This window comes from Dermacentor albipictus, chromosome 6 (genome assembly GCF_038994185.2).
Source record: "Dermacentor albipictus isolate Rhodes 1998 colony chromosome 6, USDA_Dalb.pri_finalv2, whole genome shotgun sequence".
NCBI classification, from domain to species: Eukaryota; Metazoa; Arthropoda; class Arachnida; order Ixodida; family Ixodidae; genus Dermacentor; species Dermacentor albipictus.
In genome coordinates, this window is record NC_091826.1 from 96,702,574 (window position 1) to 96,730,113 (window position 27,540).

Below are 27,540 nucleotides of genomic sequence, written 5' to 3' on the forward strand. Positions count from 1 at the left end.
AGCAAATAAGCGGTAAGAAATAATAAATTTCACGGAAACTCCCCTCGTGAAACGCTTTGCTAAATGTGCACAGCAACATGGTCAACATACGCTAAGAACGTGTTCTGTTGTCGTTCCACAAAGCTTACTACATGAACCAAAAGCTGCGAGAATGCGCGCAAGCGTCAAACCTGCTTACCTTCAATGTGGTCAGCAAACGGCTCCTTCGTCTCGCAGGCAACACGCGACGACACTCTTTCCGGCGCGAACACTGTCGCATTGCCGGTGAACAACAGCGCATGAAAGCACAACTTTCAAGAAATTCTTCCACGCCCCATAATTCGAAGCCACAGTACCAGGTATTCCACGAGCGAACGCGGACAGGCGAGAACAAAGGCAGCTCGGATGGGCGCTGTAGTACACATAAGGCACTGACGTATCACAGGAAACATAAGGCGAACTAATAACATTACACGAGTCCAGAGGTTTCCTGATGGTTAATGCACACGGTACGGATCAGAGTTTGTTTAGGCACTTCGAAAATATGATTGAATTACCGTGTAACTGCAACGAGCACTCTAACCGCGCACACTAACACAACGTGGCCCAGCTAAACCGTCACACTGCGGCAGCGCCGCACTGCGGTTAACAAGTGAATTTAGCCTCCGAGATCTACATTTTCTTTTAGGGCGGGCATTTTGTAAAAGCACGGCCTTCGAGATTTAAAAAAAGTCGTAGCTGGAAGGAAGGCTGGTATTTAAACACAAATTATTGAGTTTAAAGTGTCTTGGTACGTTGCTTTTTTTTAAGGTATCTGCAGAGATTTCAGACGAGCTATGCGCGAACTTTTGCCGACGGACACGAGCCAATCAGCGCGCATCATGTGCAACTCCGTGTGCTTGGGATGGCGGACGGTGTGCGGGCAGTAGCGATAGCTGTGACACCTACCGATCAGAAATTCGGAATCACCACACATATACACGCTTCTTATGGCGCCCAGTGGCGTGTTTTTGAGAGTGTCAGGCCTTATCTTGAATAGGTGGAACCATGTTTCCTCGTAGCGTAAGGAATAAAGACGACAAAATGTGGCGATTGGCTGGCTTGCACCGGCAGCGAAACTTCGGCCAAAGTGAAGCAGGCGTACTGCTTGCATGCTCGCGTAATCAAATACGGCCACAGCCCGAACACAACTTTCATACTCAGCCAACTCACAATTATAAATTATTCAGTTGTACGCCCAAGCAAGCTTTTACGGGATCCGCGCTGCCCTTCTACTACGCGTGGTAATATCGACACAGCAGTTACTCGTACTTGTGGTCAGCGCGAAAGCGACGAGAACAGCTACTTAAATGGTTGTATAATCATATACTCTCACTAGCAAAGCGGCAGATTGGCCGCGGAGGCGTCCGCCTCTTTTGCGATTCATGTAGCGCAAGCCACCGAACACTGCGCGTCGTGCCACCGCGTCTCCAGCGGCCGCGCAATTCTGTTTTGTCGTGAGGGATTATTCGCTGCATGAGGCTTTGATGTACGTATGCACTGTTGATGGCGCGTGGTGATCAATACGGCCAAGATAAATAGGGAGGAGGAGGCAGGTGCACCCCCCCCCCATTTTTTTTTACTTTGATACGCCAGTAGTTAAAGTTAATACATCTTTCAGGTAGACGATCTATCTGTAGCATGTGTAAAAAGATAATCACTGAGCGCACTCTATGTTACCTGGATGTGCACTCGAGGAAGTACGCAGCCAGGTAACATAGAGTGCCCACACAGGTAACATAGTGCTCATACATACATACATATATATATAAAGCCAGATATGTAAATTAAGTAGATTGTTTCCCAAACTGGAGGCGAAGCGGAGCATCTGAAAGACGCCTGCTATGAGAACCGTCTTAAACACTGAATCAACTATATTTGATAGCCTAGCTAGCTGGCGCAAAACTTTCATGAAATTCTTGCCTATTAGGTTAAATACTGCAGATTTCTGCATATGACTTGCTACTGGAGAATAGCAGGTTGAAAAAGTAAGAAATACTTTTTATATTAAGAGAATGCATGGCCTAAATCATTATATACACCATCCTATTTCATGGCATGCTCGATTTTCCGCACAATATAGCCACAATTAGTGCCGCTCGGCATGTCTAGTGCGAGGGGTTCAAGCAGTGCCTTTTCCTTGAATCTGCCAGTGACTAACATACAGCACAGATAGCTCTAACTGTACTATTCGCAAAAGATGCTTACTGCGCACATTCTGTTACCTACGTGTGCACTCAAGTGCACATGTAGGTAACATATAAAGAGTGCATGCACCATATATAGAATAATGCTCTATGTTACCTACGTGTGCACTGAAGTGCACACCTAGGTAACATCCCGCCGTAAACACAAAGGGAACATACTACAGTAATTATAATGAGGGTTGTTTTCTTGGGGCAAAGGAAAGGATAAGTAGAGATTTAGTACTTACAATGACTCTGCAGAGTATATCAACGGCTGTCACGAAGTACAGATATATCTGCCTGTATTATATGTACAGACAGTTGTTATGTGCACTCTATGTCACCTACATGTGCACTCAAGTGTACACTCAGGTAACACATAGTACACACCCAGTTAACATCCTGTCGTAAACATAAAGGACACATCCTAGAGGCATAATAAAGGTCACTTCCTCGAGGTAGACGTTAGGATGAGTAAACATGTGGTACACACAAAGTTGACGTCGCGGAGGTCACACAAAGGACAAGGAATCATAAAGGGCACATAGGGCACAAGAAGGAAACACAGAGGAAACATAAATGCAATGACCATTTTCATAGGGGTTCCTTTACTCTCAATTCGGCACGCTAACACACCTTCCCTCCTTTCCGCGCCCTCCCGCCTCACACCCTCTCCCCTTTAGAAGAACCCCACCTATATATACTGTGGCGAGGAAAGCGTACGTCGCCTTGAAAAAGACACGTCCAATTCTCGAAACGTTGGCTCCTGCTTGTTCACGTTTTGCACAAACATACATAGAAGATAAATAGCCCCCGTGAGAAGCGTGAAGTCTAAGGCTTGAAACCATTTCCACACGAACCCATCTTACGGTGAATGTCGACGTTAAGGCACTGAGCATTGAAACTATTAAGGAACACTTCACAGTGACAAAGCTGAAATCTGTGTTTAGTTAATTACTCCTCTCATGCTATTTCGCGCCGCCACCGTGAAGTGCATGGGTGGCGTCGGTTTAATTTAGTTGAGCTCCAGATGAATTGCAAGCAACTTCTTTTGTCATTGAAGCGTACCTCATACGCAGTGGCAAATATCCAGTTTCCCAAGATGGTACCAGAGATTCACTGAAAAGTAACGCACACTAAGCGGCAAATACCTAGTGCTTAAAGCTGGCATCAAATGAATTATTTGGGCGGTAGCATATATCGTAGTGCTACAAACCCTGTGTCACATACTGAATAATCCAGTGGGCATCAAATACATTGAGGAGTAGTGCATGAATTAGTAAAAGAAAGGTGCAGAAGACCAGGACTCAAGAGGAACACACACGACAATCGTGTGTGTTCTTCTTGAGTCCTGGTCTTCTACGCCTTGCTTTTACTAATTCAAGCATGAACCAACTAGCCCAAGCAAGTGTTTTACTTGAGTGGCGCATCCCTAATGTTAGGCGCATAGTGACCCAACTTCTCTGACCAAAACAGCGTAATACGCTACCCATTTGACAATGGACGACCCAGCAGCTAAAGTTGGCGGTAACAAGATTACCGACGGACGGACGGACGGACGGACGGACGGACGGACGGACGGACAGACAGACAGACAGACAGACAGACAGACAGACAGACAGACAGACAGACAGACAGACAGACCAGATGGAGGGAGGGACGGACCCAAGGCTACAACACATTGGTTAGATTGCCAATCAGCCCTGTTAACTGGCGAAGTACACCAAGAGTGCTGACCGCAATAAAAGGCGCGCGTATGCAACAGGCTTGGTTTATGTTTACTTGCTATTTTGGAACTACTGATAAGTACTTGATCCCTATAAAAACAGAATATCCACATGCACGCATTCTCAGAAATATGCGTTCATCAACTCCCATTTGATTAAGCAGATTTCTGATTTAAAGAAGCCTTCTACCTAGACAAGCTTTTACTACCACAAGTGACATACGTGTTGATGAGAACACATGGAAGGTGGCATACGGAAATTCAAGATGATGAGCAAAACAAGAAAAAGGCAAAAGCGGTAGCCAATGTTTCGACAAGTGGACTTGTCTTTTCAAGGCGACATAAGCTTTTATGACATTCAAAAAGACAATGCCACTTGTCGAAACGTTGGCTCCCGCTTTTATCTTGTTCTCATTTTGGTCACACATCTTGATGAATGTATAATAGCCGGTCTCATATGTTCTTTTTCCCGACTTTGAGCGCTGCACGTCAACTTACGTGTTCGTTTTTTATTGCTTTCGATATCGTTTGATTAGTTGTCCCAAGCGAAAAGACGGCCATAAATGCGGACTTTGTTGTCAACTAAAAATACATTTTCCTTGCAATCATGGTTCGCGTTAGATTTTTTCCCGTAACTTTCCTCTTTCCCGGATAGGTCGTGAAAAATCTTCGCCGATTGAGTAGCCGATAGAGTTTTAGCATAGAGCATCATTCTAGAATAGTCACTTTGTCAGGGTGATGAAGCAGCTTTAGAACTGCGGGCCTGCTTTTATAGTCAGCGTTATTCAGCTTTCGGTTTCCAAGGCGATGGATTCTTTTGGTGCCTGGGGTAATATTGTCCAACACTTTCCGGAAAACTTTCTTCGAAACTGTTGTGTGCAGAATTTCCGGGGTTTAATTTTGTTCCTTTTTTACGTCATAAATGATCAGGTTCGATCCCCGACTTCTATTTTCTGGTTCATCAATTTTTTACTCGTGAAGGGAAGGTGAATTTCATATCTCTCATGTTTTTGAGACAGTTGGTAATCTGCTTTCGTTGCCTTTCTATTTTTTTCTGGCTTTTTATCAATGGCTTCCAACTTTTGTACTGTTTCTGCCTAGTCAATTTTTATTTCCTGTATGTTCTCATATATCAGCTGCAGCTGCTCTGCCACAGAGGCACTGGGGTGTTCTTGATGTCGCCACTAAGCAGGAGAAATGACAGCACATAGGCACTTATGCTACTAAACATTTCCCAGAATAAGTCAATGAACCATGGGCGCGACAGCAACATCAAGCTAACATCCCTGCGGCATGACTTTCCGCAGTATTTTCTTACCCGAAGGAACAAGAGAAATGGGTTTGAGTGCTTTATCTTGGCATTGCCACCGTGCCCACTACCACCCGATTGTCCAGAAGCTCCTTTTATATGGATGGATCTCGATGACGTTTGGCTTGCCGGATCCGTGAAAGACATGGTCGCGCGATGAGCAACATCGTTGTCTGCGAGGGCAAGTATGGGAAGATGCGCCGTTGACACCAGGATCGGCATGCAAGTGGCTGGAAGGGAGGGTTGATGTGCATGGCTTCCCGGAGCAAGCCCTGTCGTCAAGTCAAGTTTATTTCCAGCAACACCGAGTCGGAGGTTCTTAGGCGAAAAATATCTCAGACATCTTGCGAGTGCCCAAGGACCCCTTAAATAGCAGCAGGCAGATTGCAAATATCATCATGTGAAACGCTGTACAAAAATGTAGGCATGATATACAATTCATGGAACGCAACGCTTTTAGTGTACAAAATAATTGCCTATAATACAGATGTCACAATCCTTGTAAGCACTTCTGCAAAAGCAAAAAAAAAATAATTTGCTGCACCAAATATATATTATGATAGCAAAAGAAATATGGTGTTGTTCGAGTGGTTTTTACATGTTTAAAGGTATATTTTGCACATGTTTCTTGAATTTACATTCTGGCAATTCGAATTTGGTACAAGAATTCATTCAGTATTGATGGTATCTGGTATTGAGGAGGACATTCTCCGTAGCTTGTACGTGAAAAAGCAACTCGTATGGATTGATTTGGGAGAGAGTATTGGGGGGAGCTATCAATTGAATGCTCATAAAGCTTGTTTTTTTGTATAAAGTAGTAGTCTAAATGTATAAAAATCACTTGCTCTAGTAATATAGTGCTTTGTGAACAGCTGATGAGTACGTAGTTCGCGAGGGTGTCATTAAATTTTCAAATATTCTGAGAACCTTTTTCTGCAACACCTCGAATCTGTTAAGGTTTTGAACAGACGTTTTTGCCAATACTAGCGTGCAGTAAGACAAGCGAGAGCAGAAGCGGCCGTAATATATAGCCATAATGAAATTTTTTTAGCCATAATGGAGCCAGGTTTGATAACCTCTACAGAGAGTCTACAGTTTTGCCCAATTCAGAAGCAAGCCTTGACACATTGGTATTCCACGACATGCTTTCCTCGAACCGAACACCTAGAAATTTTTGCGTTCGAAGGCACTCTACGTTGTGCAAAGGAGAATTTCAGATTAATACATGGTTTGTTCGTAGGCCTAAAAATAACGTTTTTTTACGTGTGTTTATTGCAAGTTTGTTTTCATTTAGCCAAACTTCCAAATGCCTTAAATAATTCGTTACAGTAACTTGGAGACTCTTCGTTGGACCAGCACTAAAAGGACATTCGTATCATCTGCATACATAACTACTTATTCTGTGGAAGGGATATTACATATATTATTAATATAAACTAGGAGTAATAAGGGTCCTAAGATCGAACTATGTGGAACGCCTTGCTTAAGTTCAATTTCTGCTGGCGTTAAGCTTGCGAATTTAACATATTATTTTCTGACAAATAGGTAATTTTTAATAAGTTGAAGAGCAACACCGCGTATTCCGTAGTCGAATCATTTTTGTTCTGGGATATCATGTTTTATGCTATCAAAAGTCTTTGTCAGCTCAAGAAACAATCCAACTGTATACAGTCTTTGTCGAAATTGTTAAGTATCTCTTCTTTTACGTTTAACAGGGCTAATTCCGTGGACTTGCTTTTCTGGAATCCGTACTGAGCAATGTTGATTATGTCATACTTGCTAAGAAAGTTTCTTAGACTGCAATTTATGGCAGATTCAAACAGCTTCGATAGAACAAGCAAAATAGAGATTGGCCTGTAATTCGAAATGTCCCTTAGAGCACCACCTTTAGGCACAGGGCATACACACGCAAGCTTCAGATCGGAAGGGAAAAGTCCAGAAACGAACATACAAACAAATATATGAGCCAGGGGCTCTGAGATGAGATCCACAACATACTTCATAGGCGCCACACATAATTCATCAGAAACTGTTTCGAGGTTGTTACGTAGTATGGGAAGCAAGCCGAGCATTTCCTGAATGAACAACATACATTGGTTTCAGCCTTTCATCTTGGAATTGCCGCCATGCCCACTTGCTGTCCCAAGGAGAATGCTCGCATGCTTAGTCATGTTGCCTAATATATAGAGGCCCTCACTAGACTGCCGGAGAGCCTTCCTCTTTTTCAGCAAGATGAGGCTTGTCCTGGTGCCAAAGCGAACGATCCCCCCCCCCCCTTATCCTGCCCGACTTCGATGCCATCCTGTGAAGAGCGGAAATGTCTCCAACAAGTTTAGCGACACCCAAAAATGTAGCGACAACATTGCCTTTACTTAGAAGGTTCTCCCCCTCTTGCTCGGGTATTCAGTGGATATATTCAAGCGCCTGCTGACCTGCTCAGGGTCGTCAATTCCAAGCTGTAGCTGGGCAAGACTTTTAGAATTACATGTTGTTTTTTCATTGTTAGCAATTCCTCCATGAATGCATTTTATCTCGTTCCCATGCTTCTTAAGACGATTCTGGATGTTATCGAACATGTCAGAGCTCAATTGAGCCCAGCCTTTCCGCTCCTCCGATTATTTCGGTCAAAGTGAGGGGACAGGCTATCATTTAGTTTATGTGCACTATCTCGAGTTTGATGTCAGCATCTCACAACAGTTCTACAGTTAGTGAATAGCCCTTCTTAACGCCCGGTCCACAAGTATCTCACTTTCAGTTCTTAGTTACGCATTTTGTCGCAAATGCTTCTTCGGTCATGCCCGAACAGGCTGTACTATGAAAGCTAAATTCACAAACGCTGCATTCATAATCGTGGGTACCCTCCATTTCCTTTGGCATCGGCATTACAGTGTCAGTTGATTGAGTCAATTTCCTCTACATTGTCATTCTTCCCCTGGTCTAGCGTACCCGCATGCTGTATGCTGTACCACCTTCTTGCCACTTGTTGCATTTAGATTTCTCTGACGCTAACGCCAAACCTTTAAAAGCAAGTACTTACAAGCAAAGACACATAAGCACAGCACCTAAATTCTTAGATTGCCAGAAACTATGTTAATCGCAATGTTTTAAACAGACAGACAGACAGACAAGAAACTTTAATTGGTCCTAAGGGACTACCATGTCGTAGTCGCGGGCCGCACCTGCGCCGGGGGCGGAAGACCGTGATCTTCAGCCCTGTCGCAGGCCCTTTGGACAGCCCGAAGCTGGACTTGAAGGTCGTTGCTCCTGACGGCTTCATCCCAGTCTTCTTGCCGGTTTAAAGGCGAGTGGCGCAAAGCAGAACATTGCCACAGGATGTGGTTCAAGGTCGACTGTTCCTCGCCGCAGTCTGGGCAGCGGGGATTCACACCTGGAGTGTAGTGGCTCAGCCTCGAGCGAGACGGAAAGGAGCCCGTCTGCAGCATTCTCAGCACCGAGGCCTGGGCTCTGCCCAGCTTCGGGTGAGGAGCCAGATACTGTCTGCGTCCCAGCTCGGTCGATCCCCTGCGAAGCCGGGCCCCTCGGACTGGCGCGGTTGATGAGACCTCGCGCCTGGTCGTGGGCCAGCTCATTAGGGTTGATCGAGCCGGGGGAGACGTTCCGGCCCATGTGAGCCGGGAACCAAGTGATGACATGACGGGCCGTGCCTGTCTTGCGGGTCCTCAGCACCGCCGCAGCCTCGGCCGAGACAGAGCCGGCGAGAAAGGCCATCGCCGCCGACCTGGAGTCCGTGAAGATATGTGTGCGCCCGGGTTCGCACAGAGCCAGCGCCACTGCGACTTGCTCTGCGACGGACGCCGTCGAACGTTGTATAGACGCCGCATTCAGGATCTTTCCCTGGGGGTCAACCACCGTGGCCACGTACGAGTTTGATCCGGGATACCGCGCCGCGTCGACAAAGGATGAGAGCTCTGGGGTTTGCAGGGCAGTCTTGATGAGTGCTCGGGCTCTGGCTGCGCGCCGGGCCTCGTTGTGTTGTGGATGAACATTCCTCGGGAAGGGGGAGACTCGAAAGGTTTCCCTTTCACTCTGGCAAAGCGGGACGGCGCACGACTCCTCGGCCATGGCTGCCAGACCCGGCCTCTCGAGTATCCGGCGGCCGGCCTTGGTGGTAGAGAGGCAAACGATCTGTGCCGTTTTCTGTGCTTCGACGACTTCGCTCAGGGTGTTGTGGACCCCGAGTTGCATCAACTTCTCCGTGCTGGTCGTCATGGGGATGCCGAGGACTCGTTTGATACTCTTCCTCATGAGTGCGTCGATCTTGTTCTCCTCCGAACGTGACCAGTTTAGGGCAGAAGCCACGTAGTTGATATGACTCATAAGGAAGGCGTGGTAGATCCTTATGAGGTTGGCTTCGCTGATGCCCCGCCTCCTGCTCGTCACTCGCAAAACAAGTCTGAGCATGTTCTCCGTCTTCGCACTCAGGCGCGCGATCGTTTGCGCGTTGTTGCCCTTTGCATTGAGGACCAGTCCGAGCACTCTGAGAGAATCCACCCTCTGGATGCGCTGACCCGTCTTCATTCTGAGTTCGATCGGTACTTGGTCCAGCGTCGTGTCGAACTTGCGGCCTTTTCTGTCGGGTCGATAGAGCAAGAGTTCCGACTTAGTCGGCGAGAGGACCAGTCCCGTGCCCTCGAGGAATTCTTCCGTGACTTGCAAGGCCTCTTGCAGGGCCTGCTCTACCGCTGCGTCCGACCCACCGCCGCACCAGATGGTGATGTCGTCCGCGTAGATAGCGTGATTGAGATTGACGGCCCCGATTCGGTCGAGTCTGACTGATAGGTCTCTCATGGAGATGTTGAAAAGCAGTAGAGATAACACCGCACCCTGCGGCGTGCCGCAGGCTCCCAGCGCGTATCCGTCCGACTTGACCTGGCCCAATTTGATCGTGGCCTTGCGCTCCCTTAGAAAAGAGCTCACGAACGCGTGAAAGCGTTCGCCGAGGTTCAATCTCGTCACAGAGTCGAGGACGTGCTTGTGCTTGACCGTGTCGCAGGCCTTGGCGATGTCCAGCGCCAAGATGCCTCGGGCGTCTCTCGTGACCACGTCGACTATCTGCCTCTTGATCAGCAGCATGACCTCTTGAGTGGACAGGGAGGGTCTGTAGCCGACCATATTCGGCGAGAGGAGGTGTCGTTCCTCGACATGCTTCGATATTCTGTTGTAGATGACATGCTCCGCCACCTTGCCCACGCAAGACATGAGCGAAATGGGTCGCAGGCTGTCTATGGCTGGCGTCTTGCCCGGCTTCGGAATTAGGATCACAGAGGCTTCCTTCCAGGCATCCGGTACGATGCCGGCCTCCCAGACATTGTTTATTTCTTTGCTGAGCAGTTCGATCGAGCCTTCGTCTAAATTTCGAAGGAGTCTGTTCGAGATTCCATCCGGCCCGGGCGCCGATCTTCCGTTGAGGCCTTGAAGGGCCACTCTTACTTCCGAGACGGAGAAGGGGGCGTCGAGCTCCTCGTCCGCCTTGCCGCCATAGGCCGGGTAATCTTCTGGCCCGGACTGCCCGATGGGGAGGTAGCGACGCGCGACTTCGTCCATAACTTCGTTCATAGATGCGCCTTCGCTATTAAGCTTGTGGACCAGCCTATCGATAGCCAGAGTGTGGTTTCTCTTAGACTGGGTGCCGTCCAAAAACTGCTTGAGGAGGTTCCACTTGCCTCCCGCACGCATCTGGCCGTCGACGGACGCGCACACTTCGTTCCATTGCTGCTGGCCGAGCTCCTTGCAGTGCGATTCGATCTCGCGGTTGAGGGTCGCAATCCTCCTCCGGAGGTTGTGATTCAGCTTCTGCGTCTTCCATCTGGCCGTGAAGGAATTCTTGGCTTCGAGCAGGTGCGCCAATCGAGCGTCCATGCGATCGAGCTTGAGGTCTGTTTCGATGGTCCTGGTGACCGCAGCTACATCCTTCTTGAGCTGCGCCACGAGGTCCGCAAACGACTCGTAGTTCTCGTGGTCGTCCTTCCTTCTGTTTCGGAAGGCATCCCAGTCGACTATTTCGAAGGACCTCTGCGGGGCCGCGCTGACCGGTAGGGATATTTCCACGATGTAGTGGTCACTTCCCAGGTTCTCTTGTAAGTTGTGCCACTCTGCTCCCGGCGCGTTCTTGACGAAGGCCAGATCTGGGGTGGTGTCTCTCGAGACCGAATTTCCCACGCGTGTGGGGTAATGGGGGTCGGTTATCAGTTCTAGGGAGCTGTCAGTCGCTGCCTGCAGGAGTCTGCAGCCTTTGGGAATGCTTCTCACGTAGCCCCAGGCTTCGTGCGGCGCGTTGAAATCTCCAGCCAGAACGAGCGGCGTCTCCCTCGACTTGGACGATGCCTTGGTTGTTAGGCTGTAGAAGGTCTGCCGGTTGTCTCTAGGCGAGCAGTACACATTGATAACGTAGACGCTGTTCTTGAGCCAACTGTTTGGTATGATCTCGACGAGCAACGCTTCCAGCTTGGTGTTGCCAAGACGGAGAACGTGCTCCTGGAAGGCGCACTTATTTGCAATAAGTATCGCGATGCCGAGCCCGTTCTCCGCCAACGAGGAGACAGCTCGGCACCCCTGGAGAGAAATCGTTTCCATTCCCGTTTCCTGTAGCAAAATGACGTGGGGCATCTCTTGCGGCTCCCGGGCCTTGATGAACTGCACCAGTTGAGGCCTGCGCCTCCGAAAGCTGGCGCAGTTCCACTGCCACACGATGAGCTTACTATCCAGTCTGGCCATGGTTGGGCATGTTGGACCGGAGCTGTGCTGAGACGCCATCATGCTCGTCAGCCCACGACTGCTGGCTGTCTTGTAGCATTTCACTGGACACCGCCTCCGGCCTGGCGGCATCGCCGTAGTGTACGTGACATCGCTTGGCAAGCTCGTTCTCAAGCAGTTGCACTCGGAGTAGAAGGGCCTGGTTACTCTGTAACAGCTCAGCAAAGGATTTTTTCATGCGGTCCAAAGACCTCTGCATGGCAGCCTCCGCCGTGCTCACGTCCTCAACAGTACCCTGGGAGGAGGTGGCTCTGCGCTTGACCGCTCTTGCTGTGGCCCCTTCTTCCGTAGACATTTGCCTTGGCGCAGCCGCTTGAACGGCGCTGCCGTTTCGGAAGGCCTCAAAGTCGGCCTTCATTCTCCGGATTTCCTCCTTGAGGCTGGCGTTTTCGTTCATCAACTGCGCGATCCTGGGATCATGCGCCCGCTCGCTCTCCTGTGCAGCGGCGTGTTGCGTCCGGCCCGTCTGCTTCGTCTGTTTCACGTTGTCGGCCCAGGTGGGACCTCCTGCGATACGCACGTTGGACTTGGAGCGGCCCCTAGATTGAGAGCGACCTCGTTGCACGGAGCGCTCATGTGAGCGGGAGCGCGTTCTAGAGCGCGAAAGACTGCGCGAGCGGGAGCGTCCCCGCGAAGAGCTCCTCTTCCGTAGCGCTGACGTCAGTGCCTGGCTCATCTTGCGTGCCGCGTTGCCGGCCTTCTTGGCGTCGCCAGTTTTCTTCCGCCGGCGCCTCCGGCGTCTCTGCCTGACGACATACGGCGTTTGGAAGCGTTGCGCGCACTTACGATCAGCCGTTGGGTGAGGGCCGCCGCATATGCCGCATTTCGCCTCACACTGGTGGCCTTCAGTGGGGATGTGGCTCCGCATCCCCTGCACTTCTTCACACTCGGGGTCGGACATACATCGGCCCTGTGGCCCAGTTCCCCACAACCGTAGCACACATCAACTTGCCTTCTGTATAGAGAGCAGGGCAGCATGCCTGCTCCACACATGACAAAGTTCGGCACCCTCAGTCCGTCGAATAGGACGATAACCGTAGTGGTGGTCTTGATTCGACGCACCTCCAACGCGGTGGGGTTCCGCCGGTGTACGATCATTGCGCGGAGCTGACCGTCGTTGAACTTGACGTCGACGCCTCTCACAACACCCTTGCATGTATTGTCCGAGGCGGCCATGTACGCGGCCACTTCAAAGACCCCTTCGCGCAGATGTATCTGTTGAACCATCGCGTAAGCACGCGCGTTCCTTTCTTCTGGTGTTGAGACGACGTAGATGTTTTACACGCTATTTGGGCAGACGATGTCTTCGCCAACCTCGTCGGGTGAAAGCGCCGCCGCCATGGCAAGCGCCTGTGCCACTCTAATAGTGCTTAACTTTTTCGCGTCGAGGCCACCCCTTGGCCTAACGATGACTCGAATATGGTCCCGTGGCAGTCTCGGGAGCCTTGAGGCTGCGGCCAGCTTCTTCAGCGCGTTCCGCGGGGCTGCCGTGCGGCGGCCGCCCCTGCCGCCTCCCTGCTTTACCGGGCTCGGCGTCGACTTGGAAGTGTCTTGCCTTGCCTTCTTAGTCTTGCCCATTGCCGTGGTCCAGCCGCGGCACCTTGCTTCTTCGGGGGTGATTTCCACCCCCTCCACCATCTCGACTTCGGGCATGACGCCCCACCACCCCGGAGTTAGGCCAAGGCCTAGCCCGTACTCCTCGCCGGCGTTGACCCGTTAGGGTTAGCTCCGCCCCGCGTGGCGAAAAGTTCAAGGTCGTATAAACGTTCCAGAAAAGCAAATACCGATATAAATCCGGTATCGGCTTGTTCCCCGCAACAAACTGCGTCGAATGATGCACAGTGTTCAAGAGTTTTCGCGTACTGCACCACCGAAAACATTTGAGGAAACGGGAGCCGATGTTTGCGCGTCCGCACTTCTCGGCGCCCCCTGGCGATCCTCGTTTTAAACAGCAATAAATGTCGCAGGGACCTAAGGTATGACACACGGTCGCCTATATTCAGGGACGCCGTCACACTCGGGCTGTCCTATGAGGGCAATATTCTCGACATATACACACACACGCAGTAAAACTCTCATGAATAATACCTTTACCACTTTCACCCTTCGAAAGGACGCTCTGACATCCCTACAAATGCAAATATACACGATACGCATACGGAAAACGAACATTCTGAAGAGTACGATACTCCCTAATGCGAATTTCTAGCACAGCTGTTTATTTGAATTCACGATATAATATGGCAAAGAATTTGACTGTGAAGGACAGGGTTCTCCCATCGGCGGCGCTGGGTGCTCGTTTAGGACCTGTTTAGGCTCGAGCCGCCCATCGCCGCAAGCCGCACCGCACGCGTGAGGTCGCGCGAAAAACTGCACATGTCGAACACTTCTGCGCAAATTTCGGTTTACAATGTGTACGGTTTACACTGTGCACACAGTGTAAACGGAAATTCGTGCACAAGTGTTCGATATCTGCAATTTTTCGCGCGACCGCACGCGTGCGGTGCGGCTTGCGGCGATGGGCGGCTCGAGCGTAAACAGGCCCTTAGCCGCTGCGGCACATGAAGCATTTCAGCCGGTTGTGTCGTTCATTGTTCAGAAAGCAAGCGTGAACACGGAAACGCGTGGCTCACGTGGAGTGCATACTTTAGTGGTAGTGACGTCGCAGGCTAAGTAGCACATGCGCACTGGGTCCGAAGCCTACGCCGGCGCTGATCGTTTGTGCTGGCTGCATGCCGGGTCGCCGTCGGCACTAGACTTCCCTCGTGAGCCTTTCGCCATGCTCTTCTCGGCTGTCGAGCTCATGTTTGCGCGGCACCCTCTTCCCTGCTTTGCTGCTCGCGTCTTTCATGCCCGGCTGCGCTGCGCGCTAGGTTTCATCCTTTCCTTTGCTTGTACGCGCCAATAGACCACCGCCGATGATGACGCTCGCCGGAGGGACGGATGCTTAAGAGCTTCGCTCTAATACTAATAGCTCATAGGCTTTTTTTCTTCCAGTCTACAATTTGACGGCTAAGAAAACTCGACAAGCTGAGTTCCTGTCCAGTGAGCTAACACCCCCTAGTGTCATATTGTAGCATTGCATTGTAGTGACGGTGAATATTACAGCGGCATATCTCTAAATGAGGAAACTAATGGTATCTTCGACTGGTCGCCTGTACGCCCCGAAGCAGAGTCGGGTAGATCGGGCGTTTCCCGCGCTCAAAGATAGAGGACAAGCGCGGAAGCCGAACGTGCGACTCGCTCTCGGAGGAGGAAATAGCCGATGCGAAACCACGTGACTACTGCCAACATCCGATGATTCGCCTATCCAAAGCTCCCGGCGCTTCCGGAAAAACCGGCGGACGTGCCGGCGGGACGAGCGTTCGTTGAGACGCCAGCATGCAGTGGCCTAGGTTGCCAAGGTTACGGTGGACCGTCGCCAACAGCAGCGACGCGGCGCTGCGATGACGTTTCAATCTCGATGACTGCTCCGACGACAGGGCTCGGAGCGCCTCAGAGCGTTCCAAGATGGAGGAGAGCAATCGAGAAGAACCAGCCGAACGCAGGGCGCGCACCCTCTTTCAACCAGCCGAAGACAACGCCGCTCGCGAGAGCGCTCCAGAGCGCTCAGAAACGACCAGCCGAAGATAGCATTAATTTCATAGGTTGAACTCGTGCCCACAAAAGCACGTTACACTGAAAGCACACCGATGGCGGCGAAAACGTTCGGCGATCGTCGAAATATGCGTCTGTCAAGTGCGTCGGCTTTTATACATGTGTCATGGAAGGTTCCAGAGTAATCGATGGTGGCTGCGTGTCTTCCAGAAACTTCTACACAATTGACGTAGCGCACGCAGCTTGCAGTCATCACGCAGCCATCAGATTACACAGGGTTCAGCGACGACAGACAGTGGATAGAACCCTCGATAACATTCGAGAAACTTCCGATACATGCAGGCGCGTCCTGCGGTAATATATTTTAGTCGATGAAACGCGGTCAAACGATAAAGGTAAACTTTATAAAGGGAAATAAAGCATAGGTGTAAATGCCCCCCTCTTAAAAGGCATCAACCTAATGCTGCAGGCAGAACAGGAGAGCGACAAAACAAGCACCGATAATAAAAAAGGAACAGTGGAATGAAGAAATAAAGTCGCAATGTTGATAAGCGTTGGCAGATCGGCTTAAGGCGTGGAATATGTGCAATTTCAGGTTGCGAGCGGCGCCGTTGTGATTACGAATAACCGTCTGGCATGACCTCATAGTACAATGCGCCAACGAGTCGGGTAATCTTGTAGGGTCCGAAATAGTGTCGCCATTATTTCTCACCGACTCCAAGTCTGCGTATCCACGTCCAAACTCAAGCATGGTCGCCGGGCTGGTATCCTACATAGCGTCGTCAAAGATTTTAGGGAAGGTTGTCGGTCCTCTGCGGCTTCTTTGTGCGCAGGCGGGTGAGCTGTCGGGCTTCTTCGGCGTGGTGGAGATAGGCGGTGACATCAACATTTTCTTCATCGTTGACGTTGATGCTCGGGTATGCTCGGGGCACGAGTTCACCCTATAAAATTTAGTTTCGTCATTTAGAGATATGCCGCTGTAATATTCACCGTCACTACAATGCTACAATATTACACTAGGGGGCGTTCGCTCACTGGACAGGAAGTGGTTGACGTGTGGGAGCATGGCGCTAAGATTTGAATGCATAATGTAATCCCACAAAGACAACGGACGAAGAAGGAAATACACTGGACAAGCACGGATAGTTGTTTGCGCGGTTACATTATGGAATCAAATATCGACCACCAACTAGCCAGCCTTTCTTTCCGCACTTGTCCAGTGCGTTTCCTTCTTCGTCGGTTGTCATTTGCGCGGTGACATTATGCATTCGAATATGGACCACCAAGTAGCCCGCCTTTCTAAGTTACATGCGCGGGAAGTTGTCGGTTCCTTGCGTAAGCCTGTTGGAACGGCGAGATCCGTGTTGCTTTTTGCAGTGATGTTCTGTAAGCAAATGTGGGAAGCGGGAGCACGGCATCCCATGTCTTGTGTTCGACGTCGACGAACATCGCTAACATGTCGACGAGCAAATTGTTCAGTTGTTCAGTTAGGCCATTCGTCTGCGGGTAGTAGGCAGTTGTGCTCCGGTGACTTCTCTGGTTATACTGCAGGATGGCATCAGTAAGCTCTGCTGTAATATCCGACGCTCTCTCAGCAATTAGGACTTCTGGCACACCATGTAGCAGCAGGATGTTCTCGACGAAACATTCGGCTACATCCGCTGCACTTCCTTTTCGCAGGGCGTTTGGTTTGGCGTAGCGGACGATGTAGTCGGTGGCCACGAACATCCACTTGTTTCCAGATGCTGACGTCGGGAACGAACAAATCCACCCCAATATACTGAAACGGTTGGCAAGGACGCTCGACCGGCTGCGCTAATCCTGCTGGTGGTGTGTTGTGTCATTGGCAGTCTAGACATGTCTTATCGTAAGTGACTACGTCGGTGTCACGTGCTGCCAATAGCACTTGTATTCTCGCGAGCGTACTACGGGCAAACCCGAGGTGCCTGGTGTTGCGTTCTCTAGGGTAGCGTACACCATCGCTGCCGAGTTGTTTTTTCTAGACCTGTTTATCGAAGCTCGACCGTCGTTACCATTGGGTAGCGTGGCTTTGTCAGCGTGCTGCAGGCATCCGGTAGACCATGGCGTCCCGCAAGAACTAGACGATGGCTAGGACGAAACTTGCACCGTTTATTCAATGGCTGATGAAAGGTGATAAGAAGAGAATGAAGTGTAAAGTACATTGCAGGGCCCTTTAACTAGGCCCACTAATGTCGTAGGAGGGATCTTGCTTACGTCAACGTCACGTGATATGCTCTGTGTTCCACGGTGCTTGGCAACGGCCCCCACTTATCCGGCAACCTTTCACGAGCCCGCTTCCGCAGGGGCAACCCACGGAGTCTTCATCGGGGCTAGGCGGCGGATCCCTTTTCTTTCGCGTGTCGTTGGTTCGCGGCAAGGCCATCTGGTTGTGGATAGGCGGTTGATGCAATGTTCTAGTTGATGTCTTCAAGAGCGTGCCTCTGCTGGCGGCAGTCCACGGGGCCTGCGAAGAGTAGACAGCTTATCACTACTCTTTCGCGCGTTGCTGGTTGGCGGAAAGGGCGTCTGGTTGTGGATAGGCGGCTGATCCATTGTCTCAGCTGACGTTGTAAGACCTCGTAGTGGCTAGATACTTTCTTCCAGGCGACTTTGGTTCGCGGAAGTTCTCCTGTAGAGCTTGACAGTTCGACGAAAGGGTCCCTCTAAAGTCGCGCGGACACAAAGGGGCCTGTAAGCACTGCGGGGTTCTGCCATACTGGTCATCCACGCGAGACAACCATGACAAGCTGGGAATTCACCCTTCGTTTCGATGAGGCATGGTGATCGAACATCATTTTTGCACGGGGTGCTACATGCCAACCGTAACACCGGCGGTAATATCATCGTGCAGGGAGCGCGGGACTTCAGCCCGGAGTGCTGCGAGCACAATGGGTAGGTAGTTTGCGCGTGCTGGCGAAACGTTCTTCTGCAGGACGTCGTTTCGTAAGAAAAACGAAGATGATTCGCGCCCTAGGGACAAAGCCGCTCCTGCCTCGCAAGTACCCAGCAAGGCATCTGAGCTCGTGGTCGGCTCGCTGCTGCTCGGCAAAGTTGACTGCACTAATTGAGCGTAAAAAAGCGTCGTTGTTTTGGCTTTATTGGAGTGACGGCTCCATTGGAGCGTGAAACAGGCAGTTGACATCAGAGTGCTTCGTGCAATCAGAGGCTCCACCATGCCAGGAGTCTTGAAAAGTCCTTTGAATTAGGTAGGCAGCACAACGCGTGACAGTTGCTGATGACTTTCAACGGCGTGTCGCATCGGTAAGGGTGGAATTTAGCTGCAGCCGAAATCATGGCGGGTAATATATTTTTGGCCACAAAATAATTACCTTCCACTTTTTAGAGCGTTCTGCTAACGTAAGCCATAATCCGTTCAAGTCCGTCTTTCCTCTGGACTAGGCCGGTAATGAGGCCTTGGCTACTGGAATCAGTGTGGCTTTTTGTATCGGCACTCTCATCGAAGTGCGCAAGTACCGGTGTTAACTGCATACGCCGTTTCAGTTCTTGAAATGTGTCGGCGGGTGGCGTTTCCACTTGGAAGTCAGCAACACATTTAGTTAGGTGTGTCAGCCACTCAGCAATGCGTGAAAAGTCCTTGACAAAGTGCCTGTAGTAGGCACACATTCCAAGGAATCTACGCACTGCCTTCTTGTCGATGAGCTGCTGAACTTACACTTCAGGGCAGATGCCTGATTCGCCGATGACGTGGACCAGGAAGACAAAGCTCATCATATGTGAAGCGGCACTTCTCCGGCTCCAAAATGAGCCCTGATGACTTGATGGTCTCTAGTACTGTTGGAAGCCACCTAAGGTGATCGTCGAAATTTCCGGCGAAGATGACGGTGTCATTAAAGTAATTAAGAGAGGTCTGCCACATCATTCCTACTACTACCATGTCCAACACGCACAGGAGCGTTGTAGGCGCCGTGCCTCGAACTCACAGAGACCGTAAGGCGTAATGAAGGCGGTCTTTTCGCAATCTCTCTTGTCGACTTCTATTTCCCAGTAGCGAAAATTCGCGTGCATCGACAAGAAGTATTTGGCGTTGGAAAGCCGATGCAATGCGTCGTCTATCCGTGAGAGGAATATGCGTCCTTTATTATCTTGTTCAGTAGACGATAGTCGACGCAGAAACGTAGGGTTTCATTCTTTTCTTCACCAAGAATATAGGTGGTGCCCACGGGCTGTTCGACTGCGGGATGATATCGCCGCGCAGGATTTCGTTGACTTGTCTTATAGCTTCACGTTCTGATGCTGAAACTCAGTAACGGCTCTTATGGAGTGGTCGAGGGCACTTTTCGGTTATTATGCCAGGCTTTGCAACTGAAGTTTGTCGAATACTCGATCCCCTCAAAAAGCAGCCTACGTGGCTGTTGCTGCTTACTCATGGGGAGACATGGATTCAGGTAGAACTATGGTTCGGGAACTATAATTGTCGCGGTAGACGCAGCAGAATCTGAGAGGACAAACGTGTTGCTGGCTTACACAATTTCCCTGACGTATGCGATCGTCGTAACCTTGTTGATGTGTTTGAACTCCCGGCTGAAGTTTGTCAGCATCACTTTCGCGTTCCCTCCGCGAAATCGAGCTCTCTCTCTTGCGACACAAATTGCACAGGCGAGCAATAGGCACTGGTCGCTCTTGATGACGCCCTATACGTCTGCTGGTGTATCGGTGCCGAGCGAAACGACAATCCAGCCTTGATGGTCGAGCACATTGAAGGCGTGGTGACAACGAGAGATCTTCGGTGGTATGGCTTGATTTTCCGACCATGTTGTTGACCTCGACTTCAGGTTGATGATTGCGCCGTGTTGGTTTAGGAAGCCCATGCCGAGAATGACGTCTCTTGAACACGAATGCGAAGGTTGTAGGTTTGGTTCCCACCTGTGGCAAGTTATTTTTTCATCCACTTTTATTTCCATTAATTTATCATTTCTATATTTCATTTATTAAACACAAGTAATTTCCCCTATGCTGTCCTTGGTGTCAGTGTTTGTTGGCTTCTTATGATATGACTAATAAAAATCAGACCCCTCGGTTCCCCTTTCTTCTCGTCTCTTAAACACTGTTTGGGGAGGATAAAGGTGGCACGGTAGGTCCGGTCACGAACGGTAATTCTTGCCGTGCAGAATCGACTCGGCGTTAATAGATGTCTTCGGGTGGTCTCGATTTGAAGGCCTTCCTATATAGTATTAACTTTCTTTAATTGGGCGGTAATCATACGCATAGTCGGCTCCTGCGTCCACTAGGTCGGTGACTGCGTGGCCGTCCAGAAGTACGTCGAGGTCGGTGGTTCTTTGTCCTGATTTGCAGTTAGTTAGGAATACATCTACAAAGGAATACATCTACTTAGGGCAGGTAGTGACCGCGGGTCCGGATCATGACACTGAAATAATTAGAAGAATAATTGGCTGGGCTGCCTGTAGCAGGCATACTCCGATCCTGAACAGCAGGTTGTGATTATCCCTGAAGAGAAAAGTGTATAATAGCTATGCCTTACCAGTACTCACCTGCGGCGCACAAGCCTGGAGGATTACGAAAAGCGTTCTACTTAAATTGAGGACGACGCAACGACCTATGGATATAAGAATGATGGGCGTATCGTTAACGGATAAGCAAAGAACAGATGGAGTGAGGGAACAAGTGCGATTTAATGACATTTTAGTTGAAATCAAGGAAAAGAAATGGGCATGGGCAGGCCATGTAATGAGAAGGGAAGATAACCGATGGTCATTACGGGTTACGAACTGGGCCGCTATGTTGTATCGATGCCTTATGCCTTATTCTATACTATTCTTATCATCCACCACACATGGCCGCCTGATCCCGTTGATAATGTGGGCAGACCGTCGCTCTGACCACTGGCCAAACGAGAAAAGGCTGAAAAAGCATAGAATTGGAAAAGGCATCGCTACAAAGTACCGGCCATGGATTCCAAGGAAAGGGAAGCGTAGTAGGGGACGCAGAAAGTTAGGTGGGCGGATGAGATAAGAAGTTTGCAGGGCCGACATGGCCACCATGAGTGCATGACCGGGGTAGTTGGAGAAGTATGGGAGAGGCCTTTGCCATGCAGAGGGCGTAACCAGGCTAATGATGATTATGATGCAGTTTGTTCTTGGCGCCGGATAACGGCTGCGTGGTGTCGACATTTAGCTGGTACCACGCGTCATCAGGCACTTCGTCAGTTCATTATTTGATTGTAGGCTTCGCCGGAATGGCGGCATGTCGTTGTTTTGACGTCGAGATAGTCTTTTCGGTGTCTTTGTCGGCCGTGTGACATCTTCGTGAGTAATCAAACAGCAATCGCACCTCCATTGGTTGCTGCTTTTTGTTCTGCAGCGAACGGGCCCCGGGCTAGGCCACTGTATCGTCGGCAGTTTGGCGACAGGTAGCGGCGTGGTGACGGCTAACGCGACGATCGTCGAAGGCTCCACTGAGTGCAGGCGAGGTAGTCTGCGATTTTGGAAGGGCCTACACTATCTGCGGGCGTGGAGCGCAGACGGTGAACCCTGGCAGGCCCGTTTCGCTGCATGGGCGCCGGCGGCACACAGGGCGCGCTTCTCCGCAGTGATAGCCCAGAGGACGATGGTCGGGGGTGCTGGCAGCAGCAGGGGTAGTCGATGGAATTGTGGCGCTGCGGGGCACTGGCACCCGCACGGAGCTGGACCATAAGAGTGGGTGACGGCGGCGTGTGTCATCGCTTATCGCTAGAGTTGCGATGATTGGGGATGCACCTGAGGAACTCCAAGTGATCGTGGTAGTTCCTCTTTGATCATTGACCGATGCCACCTGGGATTGTCACGATGGGGAGATCTTGCGCGCCTCTTCACGGACAGTGGCCCTGGTGGTCTCTCGGTGGTCGTCGGACCTAACTGCTTGGAAGATGCATTGCGGCGTCAGCACTTTGCGGCAATATTCCCCTGGTGCGCGTTTCCAGAATCTTTTGAATCGTCGATGCATTTGTCCAAAAGTCACCTACGGTCTTCGACGGTTTGGGCATCAGTCTGGCGAAGGGTTCTTTCTTGACGCCCCGCATCAGGAATGGGACTTCCTTCCTCTTCGGACATTTCTGGTCGACGTGCCGGAAACGTGCTCACTCCACGGGCCATTTACTCCATGGACATAGCGATGGTCTCATTGTACAGCTGTGCTCGTTTTTCTAGTTCAGCTGGGCTCGCTATTAGCGCACAGCGAATGTGAATGTCTGCACGAAGCCGCTTCGGAACAGGTCCCCAGTCATTGGGGTGGCTTCTAGATTCTCGAACCACGTCCTGGCGGCGTCTTTTAATGTCAAAAAGACATGATGCGGCGTGTCGTCGAGCTTGCAGCGGTTAATTGTATCGACCCTCTCATACATTTTCAATTAGGTTTCCTGGTTGTCAATGCTACCTCGGAACGCTTGTCGCTCCCTGGGCTCCTGCAGCAGAATTGGTGTTGGCGACACTGGGGCTGCCTTGTAGCTGCTGTCGTGGCCATGCTCTTCCTTGTATTTTCAGGCAGAGATCCATGCTCCGGGGGCAGTCTGCAGCCTGCGGCTAGCTGGCTGGTACTTGGTGACGTTAGTGTTGTCTTCGTGGCTCGGGCTTGGCTCACCGCTTTTCGGTGGCGTTGGGTACAGGCACGCAGTACTACCTCCACAAAAGGCCATGTAGTAAGAACAATGAATAATACAGTTGCAAATCTGTGAGTGATGAAACTTTTTGGGGCGAACTTGTGCCGCCAAAAGCAAGTTAAACTCAAAGCCGAGCGATAGTAGCAAACACGATCGGCGATTGCCGAAATCTGATCTGCCGGGCAAGCGCGTCGGCTTTCGTTCATGAGTCATCGAAGATTTCAGAGTAATCGCTGCTGCCCGCGTGTCTTCAGAAACTCCTTCACATCACATATCGCGCATACAAGCATCAGATTACACAAGGTTCAGTGACAACAGAGAGCGCGAACCCTCGAGGACATTCCAGAATCTTCCGATAAACGCAGGCTTGTCCTGCTCTGAGCGACAACATTTCTCAGACGCTGAAACACGGTCACCCCATAAAGATTAAAAAGTACAAGTGTCAACATTTGAAAGTAAGCGACACTGGGCAATAGGAGCTGATATTTGTGGCAGCTCTGCGTCGCTTGAGAACAGGGACGACGATCGCCTGTTTCCGGTCAGCAGGAAATATTCGACTGCACCAGACACCGTTGAAGGCCCCGAACAGGGAAGGGAGCTGCGCTGCAGCGACGTTCCTGAGGACATGTCGTAGTCAGTTGGCACCAGGCGCTGAGCGTCGTTTATGCGTGTTCAAAATAATGCGCAACTCACTGAGGGTAAATTCGGCCGAGCACAGCACCTCAACAGGCTGCAAGATTGCACGTGTAGGAAAGTAGCACAGGGGAGCGACGGGTTCAGCGTTCTAGTGCGGCGGTATTTCGCAGGTTGCACTGACGGGGCGCACAGACGGTGACGGTGGAGCGAAGGCATCGGCGAAGTGTTCGGCCGGTTGCTGTTTGCTCAAGCCTGTATCCACCACGATGGAGAGTGCAGGCTGGCGAGGATTCTCGTTACGAAGGAGGAGAGCGAGAATGCAGCAAGGGCACGACTTGTTGCGAGTGTCCTCCAACGACAGGCAGAGACTTTGCCAGCCCTGGTTGCGGCACTTTCCGGCGTGACGGCGACACGCAGCGTTACGGTGGTTATATAAAGTCCAATGCTCCACCTTGTGGCTCTTGATGGCACGACGTTCGGCACGAAGACTGACAGTGCGCAGACTGAGAAGCTTGCTGTGCTAGGCCGGCGTTCCAGCAGGCACCGTGCACGATTAGGTAGCGGCTTCCACGCACCTCGTAAGATGCGTAAGAAAGTTTGTATTCGCTGGATGGTCTTTGGCACAGAGGGACCGAAACTAGGAGCGGTCCGTGACGCGGTATGTAAATATTCTCGCACTGTTCAGACCGAGTGGGTCGAGGGTGATCGGATAGTGATACGACTACTGCGTGTCAAGGCTGAGAAACCACTCGTAGTCGGAGCGCTCACTCACGAACGACAAGTCTTTCGCACTTCCGTGTACCCTCCGACGCACCAACGTGGGACTGCTGGTGTTGATTATTAGCAGGCCCGAAGAATGAATGGAATTCAGCAGTTCCCTGCCATTCGGCTCGCTGTGGGCGCTGCCCCACGCCGAAACACAAAGCACTATGGGGATACAATAGGTACGAGGTCCGCCGAGGCCTGTGGACAGGTGTAATGGTTCTAGGACTTACATTTGGAAATGCGGTTGTTTGCTTTAAATCAGGGGTACAATCAAGACTTTATGAGAACCAAAGGTCAGTGGGTCGCCTCGCATCGGGCGCCCACGGGAAGACTACAATTGAAGCTGCGCAGGGTGTCATGAGCTCGACTAGTCTTGAAGTGAGGGAAGCTCGCAGTAAAATTGATAACGACTGCGGAATGTGGAAGAAAGTAAATGGGCTGAGAAAGTGTTCAGGTATCTGTACAGGAAAAACATTGATTAACGGTGGAGGAAAAGACCTATGAAGCTTAGCAGCAAGTATGCGGCCTGTAGGGTGGGCAACACAGCAACAGATAAGGTCAAACGGAAAATCAGAGAGGTTGAATATTCTCACGGGTGGCGGCAATGGAAAAGAAACCTTCCATGAGTAACTACTTCAGAGGAAAAGACGAAATCAGGAAAGACACAATTTATGATAACTCAAAGGGAAGCTCATTATTTTTCGAACCAAGATCAGGATGCCTCAGAACACGCACCTATAAAGCGACATATAAGAAGGAAGAAGAAGCATGTGCTTGCTGCGGTAAAGCTAGGGAAACCATGGAGCATGTTTTATTAAAATGTGAAGACGTCTACCCAGTGATCGATTTAACCACCACTTGCCTCCTTGGCGCCCTTGGGTTGAGCGCTAGCAGTGGCAAAGTAAACATGGCCGCATTAAGCATTAGCGGATTGGTGGAAGAAAAGTAGGGAAACGCTAAGAAAACGGAGACGTACAAAAGCATAGTTCGCAATAGGGAATTTGAGAACTTGGGTGTGGGAGTTCACAGTGTTTTTTTTTATTGTTTAACCTAGGTAGAAGATTAGGGAGTATAATAACAAGAGCTTGGTAGCGCAACCCACCAGCCCGTTAAAAAGGGGACGTTCGTAGCATCCATCCAGCATCCATCCATCGATCCACCAGGGCTCCATCTTGGGCGGCCGGCGAGGAGGAGTTGGCAGCTGTTTTGCCCGAGTGTGGGGAAATCCCGCTGCCGTGGTCCGGTTGCTGCACGTGGCAGCTGGCTGCCGTGTGCTGCTCCGAGTGGAGGGGGGAGCACTTGGCGGCTGCTTGCGTCACCCGGTTGCCTCCTGGTCCTCATTCTCCGTCTCGTGAGCGTGTTTCCGGGAGCTCGACATATCCATGTCCTCGTCGTCGGAGGTGGGGAGCGGGACGGAAGCATGGGGCTATTGTAGTGGGGGTCCGTTCTCGAGAGGCTCCGAAGTGGTAGTAGGCAGGGGGGGATCCACAGGGAGATCGATGGTAGTGGCCCATAGACTGAGAAACTTGCCCAGCATACGAGTGGCACGAAGTTCCAGGTCCAGTAGGGACGCGGGGCCCAGTGACACCAGGCTTAGGCTGGCGTGGCGACGGTGTCGAACGCGCGGCGGGCGCTCTCCGGGCGAAGCGAAAGCCATCTTCGCCCGAGACTTCAGACTGACACGCAGCCATCACATCATCTTGCGCGAGACGACCCTCGGGGGTTGAACGCGTCGGCTTCGGCTCACAGTGCACATGCAGCGCCTGTTGCACGTGCGTAAGCGAGCGCTCTTGGACTCCTTTCACGCACACCAGGTGCCTGTTGCATGTGTGACGGACGGGCGGCGGGCTCTCGCGCGGCGTTAGGCTCAGCAAGGCGCGGGGTGATCGGTGAAGATGAATCTCGAAACCTTGACCAAAACACACTCACTTTTGAAATACATGGCATCCGCTAGTTTTTTGTAGCTTGGCGATTCTATCGGTGCAAAATGAAAGGAGTGGGGGGCCTTTCTGTAGAAATGAGGAGGAGCCGCAGGAGCCCATGTGAGGCATGTCAGTACTCCGCCCTGTTTGTTTGGACACTCGGTATACTATACAATACAAATAGTGCGGAAAAAGGTAGACAACTATGGCTGCCACAACAAGCATACCGTACTGTCAGCTGTACCAATCATTCGGTCATTGCTTAGAGGAGACCACTACACTTGCAGCAACAATAAATTAGTACAAACTAACCAAGTAATTATTGACAATAAAGAATAACTCAAGGTACTTACAAATTATATGAACATAATTTTGCTTAAATAACAATTATTTAGTTAGAGCTAATAATAAATAAACATAGTTAAAATGCTGTATATTTACAAATAGGAATAGCGAGGCGAAATAACCATAGCTTAGGCAAAATAATTACCCAAGTCAAGAATAGTTTCGGTAAATAAGTTAAGCCTAATTTAAGATAATAGGTTATTTCAGAATAACTATACCTAATTTCGATTCATAAGCACTAAATTCTATAAAGCATGTCAGGATTAATTAGGAGAATTATGAAGGACTTAAGCGAGTATAATGTTTACACTAATAGAACACTGATTAAGGTTAATTACCAGAGAAACAAAAAACCGTACAAACGAGCGATAATACCATCCGACGCGTTCGTATACGTCAGACGCGTATGTGTGCAAGGTGAGCCACCGCAAAGAAAGCTTGAGCACTATCTGACAGCTGCCACTATGGCTTGCGCAGTAGTTTTTGCATGCAAACGCCATATTATCTAGCCTAACTACAATAATATTTTTAGCATTACCTTAAAGAAACGAATTCCTCGCCGAGTGATCACTCTTCCATGTCTGTTTCGCAGCTGCACATACATATCTAAATCTCACCAACTGCCGATA

The 27,540-nt window shown here is 50.4% G+C and overlaps 1 protein-coding gene across 2 annotated transcripts in view; it reads left to right on the top strand.

The window, feature by feature from the left end:
* Positions 1–27,540, top strand: part of LOC135907490 (calcium-activated chloride channel regulator 1-like) — a 435,567-nt gene that overhangs the window by 265,883 nt on the left and 142,144 nt on the right. The gene's annotated exons all lie outside the window — the stretch shown is intronic.